The sequence below is a fragment of the Amblyomma maculatum genome, unplaced genomic scaffold (assembly GCF_055883805.1).
Source record: "Amblyomma maculatum isolate TAMU_Amacu unplaced genomic scaffold, ASM5588380v1 scaffold_13, whole genome shotgun sequence".
NCBI classification, from domain to species: domain Eukaryota; kingdom Metazoa; phylum Arthropoda; class Arachnida; order Ixodida; family Ixodidae; genus Amblyomma; species Amblyomma maculatum.
The window spans coordinates 4,627,737-4,641,326 of record NW_028146738.1 but is presented as its reverse complement, the minus strand read 5'-3'; positions in this window follow the sequence as shown (position 1 = coordinate 4,641,326).

Genomic DNA, 13,590 nt, shown 5'->3' with positions numbered 1-13,590 from the left:
CCTAGCCGGTTGGGTTCCCTATTCTAAATATCCTTAATATTGCGGCAATGTTATTACTGGCGCCGTCATGTTCGAGCTCGGGACACTGGCATGCGCTCGCCTTCTTCGTTCGCGGTGCTCGCTCGCCAGTCGGTTAGCCAGCCGTGCCTTCTCTTGCCGGTAATTTTGCTTAGGTGTAAGCAAACCGGCCTACCCTGTTCTACTGGCTTCTGTGACAATATGTAATTACAGTGTTGTCCATACCCAGTCGAAAAAAACTACAGAACTGTGTCAAAAATACAAAATATCCTGTAGTTCTGTCGTAGCCGTCAAATTTTTCTGTAGTTCTCTAGTTTTTCTGTAGTATATTTCTGTTGTCTGTAGTTATGTGGCACTTTTCTGTTGTAACTACAGAAATTCTGATGTTACGACAAAATGTTCTGTTGTCACAACAGGTTTCCCGTCAAAAACCACACAGAAATTCTGTCGTAACATCAGAAAATTTTCTGTAGTTTTTTCCGACTGGGTATAAGTACTAACTTGGCTCAAGTGGACGTATACAACAAAGCGTCGGCGCAACCGGACCGTAAATAAATTGGCTAGTTAGTTAATTATGCTTACAAAGGTGGCAAGAAAGTAGTTAGAAAATATGATGTTAGTAGGATGTTTTCTGCTCGCCGCAAACTTTGTAGTGTGTGCGCCCATACCTCTTGTGGTGAGTGGAAAACTGATGTTTGCAAAACTGAACAACAGCTGATACTAGATGTGCAGTGGGTGTGGCATACTTTATTCCATTGTCCTGTGGCAAAATATATATTGCCAAACCGAAAAATGGCTAAACAAACGCTTGAAGAAGCATAGAACAACAGTAGGTTCGTTAATGGGAAGCATGATTGCCTTGCAAGTAACGACGGCCACTGTACACCTGAATTGCAACAGGCAAGTATTATAGCTAGGGAGAAAGTTAATGTGTGAGCGCGAGTTGCTCAAACGTAAGTTGCGTGAGTTTTAATCAGAAAGAATTCATTGAAATATTTGAAAGAAGTAATGAATTAATTTGTGCTGAAGCGCATGCCACAGTCGCAAGATCCCAAACCACAGCCCTGAAGTGCCTTATAATCTCCTTTTTTCTTGGAATTCCTTCTTGTGTTCATGCGCATGGCAGCCGTTTTTCTTGCAGCGCTGACCCTTTTACCCGTCATTGCTTTCTTTGGATATGGTAGAACGTAACGCGATATAAAGGCGACAAGCTTAAATATTTAGCATGAGGACAGGTGCTAACTTACTACCCAAATTTTATTGCAAAAAACATATGTGCTGTAGGCTGCCAGTCACGAGAACCCTTATTCTGACGATGACGATATAAGATGTGGGACTTCGGCTCTCAGCGAGTAAAATACTCCCCGCAAGACAGTGCTTCGTGACAGGGACCACAGGATGGGGCGGCGCTTAGAACTGAAGCGAAGAATCCAATAACGTTTTGTACTTAAAGGTCCACGGAAACGGCCCCCAAGAAACCACTGATAAACGTGTTCAATGTGTAGAACACATCCTTTTGAGCATTAACGCAAAGTATAACACCTTGAACAAAGCCAGCGATTTATCATTAATTTTTAAGAACAGCGTTTTTTGAAATTCGCGGGCAGAGGGAATGTCGTTTGGCGGTGTCGCATGGAACTATTTCCTAATCCCGTGACGTCACGGGTAGGTTGACTGGCAAGGCTTGCTAGAAGCTGCCATTCGCTGCGGTCACTGCAACCATGACGTCATGAACACACTTCCGGTAGCTGCGAAAGTCGTCTGCTCGTGCGCTGCTCGAACTCTGTGCGGGCTGTTACAGCTCGTCGCCCTTATCGGTTAGGTGGCCATTGCCCATTAAGTGCAACAACCGAAGCGACGCAGGGATCGGCAGAACGAAGCTGCATTTACAAATATCTTATTTATATAACGTGGTTTCAGGAGTATCGGAGTGTCGTCCGACGAGGCGTCAACAGCACGGTCAAGCACCGCACGATGGCAGCACCTCCTTGACCGCCGTAAACACCGCCGCTGTGGCCCCTCCTCCCGCATACCGTTCGCGAACGACACGGCGGATCGTTAGCACCAATGTCCGAAATAAAGCGTGCTAAAATTTGTTGGCGTCTGGAATATTGAGCCGAATATCAAGTATGAAGCCCTCGTGAGGATCGCTGACCAGCAGCAAATTGCTGATAAGAGCGATAGCCGTGATACACGCTAGTTTCTGCTCAAGCCAGCTGCCGCTGCTGCATTTCGGCTGATCCGATCTGCTCGTACTAGCTCTGCGATTAATGCGTCGGCAGAGTTAATCCTATAATTATTTTACTATGGCAGGATAGGAATCACTATAAGGCAGTTTCATAAGTAGACGATTTACGACAGCGTTGATCATGTTCCAAAGCGTCGACCGCCGCGGCTTCGAAGCGAAACAAAAGGCCTAGCGACGACTAGGGACGGTCACGCACGACGCCGGCGTTCGCCGCACTCGCACGTTCCACCCCCGCGGTAATTGTGTAACGTACCTCAGCCTGCTCGCGGCATCCCGTGCTGCAAGCGTTGCAAACTCGTGTACTTTCATAGCTAAGGCCGCGTATTTTTTGGCGTTCTGCTCAGCAACAAGCCGTTCAAACGATACTGTAGGCACGACAAGGCTTCAGTACGCAGTCGCTGCGCTGTCGGCCATAATCGAAGACGTCGGGCGGCACCATAATCTATACATCGATCTTCAAACGTGATACAGTGGGCAAATGAATAACTTTGTGAAGCAGACCCGCTCGTACGTTTCGCGCACTCGGGCGTCGACGAGTAGCTTCCGTCAACAGACGCCGTCATAACCTCGGTTAACGACGCAAACCGAGGTCGTCAAGCTCGGTTTGCGGTAACCGCGGTTAGTGGTGCAACCATGGTTTGGTCCGCCGTGTAACATAGGATAACCACGGGTTCGCGGTTACACTAACCGTCGCTGTGCGAACTGGCGAACTCCTCAGGCGTGTGCGAGCGAGGACGGGTTGGTCCGAGTACGCCAGCGAGCGAGCGCGCGGCAACCGGAAGTTCGTCGAAATGACGTATGTCTGGGCGGAGCTTTGAACTTGCTTGTATTCTTTGTTTTTTTATGGCTCCCTTCGGCGTACGAGTTGAGAGGGAAAATTGGAAGGGTCATTTTTAATCGCCGATATCTCTGGTGTTGCAGAAGCTAGATCGAAAATTTTTGCGGGAGAATGATGGGTGGTTCAATAACTATCAGTGTTATGGCGTTGTTTACCCTTCTTTGTGACCCCTTTCAGTGGACCTTTAAGTCGGCTGAGCTTTGGACCAATGGTGAAGCTCGGCTAGCACGCAAGCAAAGTCACACAGTATGCTGTCACGAACAAACGATAGGCTGTCACTAGAATTTTTACTGGCCCCTAAAGGAGGAGTGAATCTGAATCAAAATCATAAGCTCACAAACGAACTGAAATTTGATGCGAAAAATGGTTATGCGCCTAAACACGAACAAAATGCCATTGATCTCTTTTCAGCACCGGAAAAACTATCAAACATCTACTTATTACAATTACGGCTTGCCAATACTACGTGTTCAATTTTATAAGTACCTTCATCATCACCCGGGATATACCCATTGCAGGGCGAAGGCCTCTCCCATTTTACTCTGATTAACCTGGTCTTGTGCTAGCTGCACCCACTTGACCCCTGCGAATTTTTTAATCCTATCCACACACCTAATTTTCTACAGCCCCAGGCTACGCTTACTTTCGGTTAGAATCGAATTGGTTACTCTTAGAGACCATCGGATATCCTCTCTTCGAACTACATGTCCTGCCCATGCCCACCTGTTCTTAATCTCGACTAGAATGGTTATAAATTGAGTTGTTTTGTCCGACCTGCTCTGCACAATTTCTATCCCTTAATGTTACGCTCACTATTTTCCGTTACGTGACCCTCTGCGTGGTCCTCAATTTACCTGAAACCCTTTTCGTTAACCTCCATGTTTCAGCCCCATAGGTGAGTACCGGTAGGATGCAACTGTTATAAACTTTCCTCTTGAGTGATACCGGTAAGCTGCTAGTCATAATGTTTGAGTACCTTCAAAATGCGCTTCGTTCCAATCTTATTGCCCTAGTTATTTTCCTTTCGTGGTCCCTATTTGCGGTCACTACCTGTCCTAAGGAGATATATTCGCCTACCACTTCCAATGCTTCGCTACCTATTTTAAACTCCTGTTTTTTTTTTCAGGCTGTTCAGCATTTACCTTACATTTCTGCATATTAATCTTTAGGCCTACCTTCCTCCTTCTCCTGTCTAGATCGTTTATCATTAGTTGCAGTTGGTCCCCTGAGTTACTTAACAAGGCAATGTCATTAGGAATCGCACATTACTGAGATATTCTCCGTCGACCCTGATGTTTAACTGCTCCCATTCGGTGCCTTTTAGTACACTCTATAAGCAAGCTGTAAATAGCAATAGGGAGATCGTGTCTCCTTGCCTACCACCTCTCTTAATTGCAATTTTATCACTTTGTGTATGCAGAACTATGGTTGCTGTGCAGCCACGACAGATATCTTCCAGTATTTTCACATATGGCTCACCAGCATCCTGACCTCGCACTGTCTGCATGACCACTGAGATTTCGACCGAGTCAAACGCTTTTTCGTAGTCAATGAATGCTATGTATAGGGGCTGGTTATATTCCGACCACATGTATATCACCTGGTTTATAGTGTGGATATAATTGATGGTACAGTATCCTTTCAAAAATCCTGCTGGATCCTTTGGTTGATTAAAGACTAAGGTTCTCCTGATCCCATTAACGATTACTTTAGTGAAGTATACCTATTACGTAACTGATAGTAAGCTGATTGGTCTGTAATTTTTCAAGCCCTTAGCGTCCCCTTTCTTATGAATTAAGATAATGTTAGCGTTTTTCCATGATTGCGGTATTTCGATGTCATCAGACATTACGTATACAGGGTGGCCAGTTTTATTGCACGATATCCCGTTCATCCTTCAACAAATCTATAGTTACCTGGTTCTCCCCAGTTGCTTTCCCCTTTTTTATAGCTTCTATGGCTTTCTTAATATCATCCTTCGTTGCTGGCGGACGTCTAATTGCTCTTCATTACGGCCAATTTGATTGTTGTCGTGACTACTATGGCTACTGTAGAGGTTCGTATAGAAGTCCTCCACCACCTTCATTATCTTGTCCATGTTAGTAATGACATTGCCCGCCTTGTCCCTCAGTGAAGAGATCTGATTTTTGCCTATGCCAAATTTCCTTGTTATCGCTTTCAGGCTACGACCGTTCTTTAGAGCATGCTCAATTTTCCCAATGTTACACTTCGTTATGTCGGCCACCTTGCACCAATTGATTAGCTTTGATATCTCTTCCGGTTCTATCCGGTCACTTGGGTTAGAAGCTTTCATAATTTGGCGTTCCTTAATCAAGTTTCTCGTTTCCTTAGTTTACCAGTATCCTCTCTCAAAATTCTAGCGCCTACTTCTACCGCGCACTCAGTAATGATATCTCTGAAATTGTTGTTCATTGCTTCTAGGCTTGAATATCTATTCTGTAGAGAGATCCTGAACTCTTTTGACCTCAATTTCACCGCTGATTCGTTACTGGACTTCGTTCTTACTAATCTGTTTGGTTCCCTCTTGCGATTTACACTAAATCGAGACTTGCCATCCTGTGGTCACTGCATTGCACTATCTGATTACCTCAATATCCTGCATAATGGCGTGGTTAGAACACAGTATGAAGTCAATTTCATTTCTAGTCTCCTCGTTAGGGCTTTTTCATGTCCATTTCCAGTTCTTCTGTTCGCTGAAGGAGGTATTCATGATTGGTAAGTATTGCGTTCAGCAAACTGAACTAGTAACTCCACCTGCAATTTCTTAATCCAATGCCATAGCTGCCCACTGCGTAGTCCCCAGCCTTGCTTTATACCTACCTTAGCATTGAAGTTGCCCATCAGTACAGTATAATGCGTTTTTACTTTCCCCACTGCCGATTCTATACCTTCATAGAATCTTTCTATTGGTGGTCATCACGACTACGTGTTGTTGCGTATGCTTGTACAATCTTCAGCTTATACCGCTTATTTAACCTAATTAGGATGACGGCTACCCTCTCATTAATGCTACAAAATTCATCTATATTACCAGCTGTGTACTCATTGATAAAGGAACCTCCTCCTAGTTTTCGTCCTTCCGGTAAACCGCGATAACACAGTACATGCCAGCCTTTCAATACAGTATATGGCTTATTTGGCCTCCCCACCTCACTAAGCCGTGTGATATCCCACTGCATACCCTCTATTTCCTCTAGTATCACTATTAAACTAGCCTCAGTAGCTTGAGGTCTAGCATTAAATGTTGACAGGGTCAGTTTTCCAATGGCGGCCTGTCCTCGGAGCTAGAAATTCTTAGCACCCCCGCTGCGTCGCAGGTCTTACCGCCACTGTGGTCATTTTCTCCACAGCTACTGGTGACTGGGGGCCGGCGTTTTGTACGAATAACGATGGAATGCTGTGGCCAATTACTTTACTGTGGTGGCCAACTCCTGTTCTATTGAGGGAGTGCTTTGCCGGAGGTGTTCACCGGTATCAGGTCGCACCCCAAACCTGTTTTTATGCAATTCTGTCGACACGCGTTTTCTTTTTTTTATCCGGTGGAGGATTGCGTGGTACCGGGATTCGAACCGTGGTCCGGCGGTCCTCTTGCAAGCGAGGCGAATGGTCTACCTTTACGCCACCGCTGGACGGCCTTGGTGTTGCCCTTCATGATACATAAACTTGGCCTGAACATATAATGAATATATAATCAAGCCAATCTTACTCCTCGTTGCCTCCTTCGAAACTTACGCCTAGCTTCTGCATCAGTGAAAACATTAACTTATCTCCCACTTGTCAGGCCTAAAATAGAATAGGCATGCTCAATCTGGGACCCCGTCAACCTAAGCTTGCCAACAGCCTTGAAGCTGTTCAGTATACGCTGCTAGGTTTATTTTCAGACTACTACTATAACACCAGTGTCACTGCACTTAAACCACGAGCGAATCGCACTAATCTTGAATAGAGACGTTCCTGTTGACACTCTGTCCTTTTCACACATTCTATCACACACTAAATGTTTCAGCAATCTTACCAGCTCATTAACAGTGAAGCCACACCAGTCAAAAGAAAAGCCATCTATCTCCCCCTAAAACAGACTACTGTCCATCTTCTTTATTTATTTATACAGACCGCTCGGGATTGAAACAATATCATGCGTGCCATCGCTGCGCACTACTACGGCCCAGATCTCTTCAAGACTGCCATTGAACCACTCTTTATTTTAGCATTAGGAATATTATGCCCATTTTTCTTATAATACTCTTCACTAGAGGCATTTCAGGTATTAATAATAAATAAATTTTTATGCCTATCGGTTCATATATAGTCAGATATCAAAGGCTGATTTCGGTGACTGCTGTGAGAGGGCGATGCAGACCTTGATCCATTGATAACAATTGCTGTTATTTTTTACTTTTTTCTCAAGAAACGTTTTTGTTAAATTGAAAACAAGCACTTATTGAAGTTTTAAAAACAATAACTGGTTAGTTTTCCAGTGTAAAATTTCAGCGGTTAGTACGTCATAGGAATGTCGAACTTGCCGCAGAAAGTTTTATAACACATGTCAACAGCAACACCCAAATGCCATTAGTTACCAAGAAGACAATCACAGTACCGTGAAAACGGCTCAAAGGGCTGAATGCTGTGGAGTGAGTTAAAGAGCTGTGCGCAAGTAGTAGGATTTCTAACAGAAACGGGGCGATATAAAGCGAAGCTAGCTACACAACGGACTCTTTAAAGGGCAACTCCGGGGTTTTTGTTTCATTTTGTGTTTTTGGTTGAATTACATTCCTCGGTACGTCCTGACTCGAACACAAAAAACCGTTTTTCGAAATTCCAATTATAAGTATCTTTAAAAAGGAAAAACAGCAAATCGAAACCGAAACTATTTTCACAGCCAGAAATGAAGTCCCAGTTGACGAATTGGTGACGTCACACTCAGTATTAGAAAAACACTCGTACGTGCATTGGATGGTGAAAATAAAGTATGGAAATCATGACACACTGCATAAAATGTCTGAGGCAGTTCAATATAAGCCTCACAATTTCATAATTACGCGGGAAGTGGACAGTAACGCCGATATACTGTTTGTGACGTCAGAAACTCAGTGTTGTCCGCAGAACTATAGTCTCAACTTAGGCCATGAAAACGGCATATTTTAAAGTCGTGTTGCGCGTGAACAGATTATCGTACAGCGTCCAAATTTTGTAGAATGCGTCAGGACGGAAAGGAGAACCTACAGTAAAATTGTTCGAATATTCGAATGTCAAAAAACCTCCGGAGTTGCTCTTTAAGGAAAGCAGAGGGGCTCTGCTAATGAGCGGTCTCCACGATGGCCGCAAGCGTAGGAAAGACAACACGGATTGAAACAAGCGGTCTCACGTCATGCGGGTTTAGGAAACGAGGATAGTTAATAAATACTTGGCTTTAAATGATAAAGACAAACTTAGTATTGAAGCAAGAAGCGATAACTTCAGAGAGATTGTCCTTGAGTTCGCATTAGAAGTAGGCGGTAGGAAAGCTACACAGAATACCGGTAAATTATCTGAAGGTGAGAAAGAAATGATTAAAAGATAGACCTGTAAGCCTCTAACCGAACAGAGAGAACATCAGTGCCACTGGTACTTATACCGGAGCCAAACATAAGCGTGAAATGTTTGACATGAGACAGCAAAATACGGACAGAATTGAGCATGTACTAAATAACGGCGGTTACCTAAAAGCGGTCAATTAGGTATAAACAAAAATCATGTGTGTCCTAAGAGGCAAGGCATTCAATGATGATAATAATGATAAAATAGTGACCATAGCCGAGGTTTTCTGTGCTGATCTGTAAAACAGGTCTTAATCAGGACGACAATTAGCATAGCAGCAGTGCTGAGCAATCAGACGTTTCGCCGGGGACGATGAAATAAAGAAAGCATTAGAAGAAATACAAAAGAGACAAAAGAAAGCACCTGTGCATTTCTTGAAGAATGTTGATAGACAGTGATTAAAAAACTGGCCGCCCTGTTAACCGAATGCTTCATGACTTTGACAGTATTGGAAATCTTGAAGAAAGCTAATATTATCCAAACCACTAAGAAAGTGGACGTCAAGGGCTAAACAGTTTAGACACATCAGCATACTATACTTTACATACAGGGCTTTTACCAACGTTGTCGCTAGTAAAATCGGGCCAACTTTAGACTTCCACCAATGAACAGATTTCGTAAAGACTACTCTGCAATACATCATATCCCCACTATCAACCAGGTGATAGAAAGCCCTTCCCGTGTGAACAGTCCCTATACATAACATTCAGAGATTACAAGAAAGTATGCGAGTGCGTCGAAACTACAGCAGCCATCGAGGCATTGCGAAATCAGGGTGTTGATAAGCCATATGTGAAAGTACTGTAATATATCTATAGCGGCTGCACAGCGACCACAGACTTCCATAACGAAAATAATAAATTTCTCGCGAGAAATGTTTAGGCTAGGAGAAGCCATCTCGCCAGTACTATTCACGGTTTGATGGAGACAGTATTTATTGATTTGAAATGGGAGCAGTTAAGGGTTGGGGGTGATAGAGAAAACATCAGCAATCTTCGGTTACCTGATGACGTTGCCTTGCTAAGCGACTCAGGGGATGAATTGCAAAGTATGATTGATGACCTAGACAGAAAACACAAAGACGGTCCTAACAATTAATATGCAGGAGACCAAGGTAATGTTCAACAGCCTCACCAAGAAACATCAGTTTGCAATGGGTAGTGACGCGTTTGAGGTGGAAGGGAATACATCTACTTTGGAAAGGCGATGGCAGCAGATCAAAAGCACGAAAGATAAATAACAAGGAGGATAAGGTTGTGTTGAAGTGCATTTGGTAAGTACTCCCCGATCATGAATGACAGCTTGCCAGTATCCCTCAAGAGAAAATTACATAAAGGCTGTTTCTTACGAACTCACCCATGCTGCAGAAACGTGTAGACTAGCGTTAAGGATTCAACTCAAATTCAGTATAAGGTAGAAAGTAAAAGAACATGAAGGAGTTAGTGTGGTCGACACAAGGTGCTTACATTCAAGATGAATCAAGGCGAAGAAATGGACATGGACAGAAGATGTACACTTCGCCTTCCCTTCACAGGAGAGGACGACGAAAAGTTAGGCAGGTGGCTGAGATTAGGAAGTTCGCGGGAGGGAAGTGGATGCTGCTGGCCCCTGAACCGGGTTAATTTGAGGAATATGATAAAAGTCTTTGCCCTGCAATGGATATATTCACGCTGCCGATGATGAAGATTATTATGAATAACAAGGCGCTCTACCTGTGCTTCGGACTATAATACAGATTTATATCGTGAGCGAAATTTGTGTAGAATTCGCCGGCGATTTCACTTAACATAATGAGCTGCACAAAGAGTTACTGAGTTGAAATGAGCTGAAAGCCAGAGCAATTAGGTTAGCCACCTCAAAGTGATCGAATCGTCCGGTACTCTCTCAGCGTCCCCTAACAGCCTGAATTGGTTTATAACGTTTAATCTTGTAAAGCAAGCGTGACGCGCGAGAAATTTGATATAAAACGTGAATTTACCCTTGACTGTGGCACTGAGAGCGCCGAATGTTGAGTTGCGTACGCGGATTCAACGAGGACGCGCGGCAGTGAGTTAAGGGAATTTTTCCGCAGGGACATCTCGGCGCATTCGAGCGCTGTGCGCCGAGTTAGGTGCTCTCCAAAGCAAAACAAGCATGGTGTGCACAGGTCATGAAGCACCGCCTTAGCTTATTCATGTCGGAAATGGAGAAGATATGAAAGTGCTTTATTATCGATATCATCATCATCGTCGTCGTCGTCATCGTCATCATCATCATAAGCAGCAGCGGAAGCAGCGGCAGCAGCAGCGGCGGCAGCAGCGGCGGCAGCAGCAGCGGCAGCAGCAGCGGCAGCGGCGGCAGCAGCAGCGGCAGCAGCGGCAGCGGCAGCAGCGGCGGCAGCGGCGGCAGCGGCGGCGGCGGCGGCGACGGCGGCGGCGGCGGCGGCGGCGGCGGCGGCGGCGGCGGCGGCGGCGGCAGCAGCAGCAGCAGCAGCAGCAGCAGCAGCAGCAGCAGCAGCAGCAGCAGCAGCAGCAGCAGCGGCGGCGGCGGCAGCAGCGGCGGCAGCAGCAGCGGCGGCGGCAGCAGCAGCAGCGGCGGCAGCAGCGGCGGCAGCAGCAGCAGCAGCAGCAGCAGCAGCGGCGGCGGCGGCAGCAGCAGCAGCAGCATTCTGCCGCCCCCTGCTACGCTTTCCTTCCCTTGAAATCAAGTTTGTTACCCTAAGCGACCATCGGTTGTCATCTCTTCGCACTACATGTCCTGCCCATGCTCATCGATATCACTGGTTATATCAATTAACATCGATATCACCGGTTATATCGATTTAACATCGATATAACCAACATTATAATATCCGTTTCTGGACGCGACGGCATGTGTGCCAGCCTGGAAAATAATGAACACAGGTCGGCATAAAAGAAGTGTATCAAAAAGATACAATATAGAATCATGCTCAAGTCTCAAAACAGTGCTGAAAATATTTATATGGAAAGACAGCAGTCAAACTAGCGATAAAAAAAGAAAGAAAGGCAAGAATTTCGTTCAGAACTCGTACGGATACTTCGATTGGCTGTAATTACAATTACTTCAGCAATGAACACGTACAGTGGACACCTTGTTGGCATCGCTCCGCGTTCCTACGCTACCGCCCACGGCGAAGTCCCGAAGCTTCGAAGTATACCTCCTGGACGGAACGCTAGAATAGCGCTTGCAGGTGGGACGGGAGATAGACGCAACGAATGTGTCTATGCATTTGTTAGCGCTATTTCGTCGTTCCGCCCAACATAAACCAAACAGGCCGACTCAGCCATAGGTTTGCAAATACCACTTGCCAGGGACACGCTCGCGTTAAATTAGTAAATTGCTATCCGATCGTAACATAGTTTTAAAGTTCTACCGTAGAAGAGACGTGTGGATGCGAAACATGGCTGCTTTTCCTAGTGATGCCAATTATTTAGCATTCATACACCTCCACATGAGTAAAGATACTCAAAACGAGATAGAGCTGAGTTCACACTTTCAATTCGAATTCATGATATGAAATGCGGTATAGCATGACAGCAGAAACAAAAATAAATTTGTTTCATGTATATTGCACAATATGTCCAAATGACAACCTCCTAAAAAGTAGAATGACGAAACATTGTTCAGGTGATCATTATTAGGGAGCGTAATTTTTCAGCCACGACGCGCATTTAATAAGCTTTTAATGGCAAGAGAAAAAGGCTGATTTTACTTGCCGACGCAGGGTCTCCATATTTGCGCATTTGTCTGCGCGAGTATAATTCTCTCACATCGTTCTCTGCCTGCATTGCAGCAGCGGCAATAACCATTGTTAAGGCTAACACGTTCAGCATATTGCACGTGGTTAGAAGGCAAAATGCAGCCTATAGCGCTTATGCGCGCTCAGAGAATACTTAAATACGCTAAATATCTGGAAGTCTGCTGCACGAAATGCCAGAAAGAGCTTCTGCAAAGGTTACAGAATGGTTGATTACAAAATTATTATTTCAAATGTGTGGGATATTTTTTTAAGGTTTCCTCTAACTTGAAAGGTGCGGGGGATTAACTACTGCGTTTCAGAAAACAAGGACTGCGGGAAAATAGTTTACTCTCTACACTAGTCAATATTTGCGTGTTTAGCAATATTGAAAAGCAAGAATATGTTGCTTACAAATAAAATAAACTAAGACAAATAGAGGGATTTGTTTTTCGCAGCGGTGGCACTCACAAACGCTTCACTTCTTATGTTTATGGCTGGTTGTTGAGTGTCGTGTCATACGTCATTACCGAAAGGTGAAGACAACAACACCTGTAAAATGCAAGTGCCTCGTGCCCCGCCGTCAAATCTGAAAGCGTCATAAGTCTTCAAGTTTTTGCTTTTCACTTTTTTTTTTCTGAGGGGACAATATGGAGGACGCTACAGAGCGACCATTTACAATGGCTGACGACCTTTAAATACCAGAAAGGAGGAATTCTGAGCACAGAACACTTATTTGTTTACTACGTCTAGACTCAGATAAGAGGAGGAGGCGCAAGGGCATTCCTTTTTATAAGATTAGGGATAAGGGCGTGTAATAAAACAAACTCACTGGGTGGATATGGACTCATAATTAGGGATATTGTGAACACAGGAAATAAGATATGAGGCGCTCGATCGAATCTCCTATGGGTGGAGCACTGGGACATGTTTACACCTCATTCCTCTTTCTTATTATCCGGATATTCATCAAATTAGACCAAAGAAGCAATACGATCTATAGCCCTAGGCCAGGAGGCATTACTGGAAGGTTTGAGCCTACATTGTGCTTTTCCGCTCCTTTTATCCTGAGCAATACACCACCATTGCTCAAAGGCACTTGTGGGCCCAGTAAATTGGGAAGGAGTTTTTTGTCCATATGCATTTTATAGC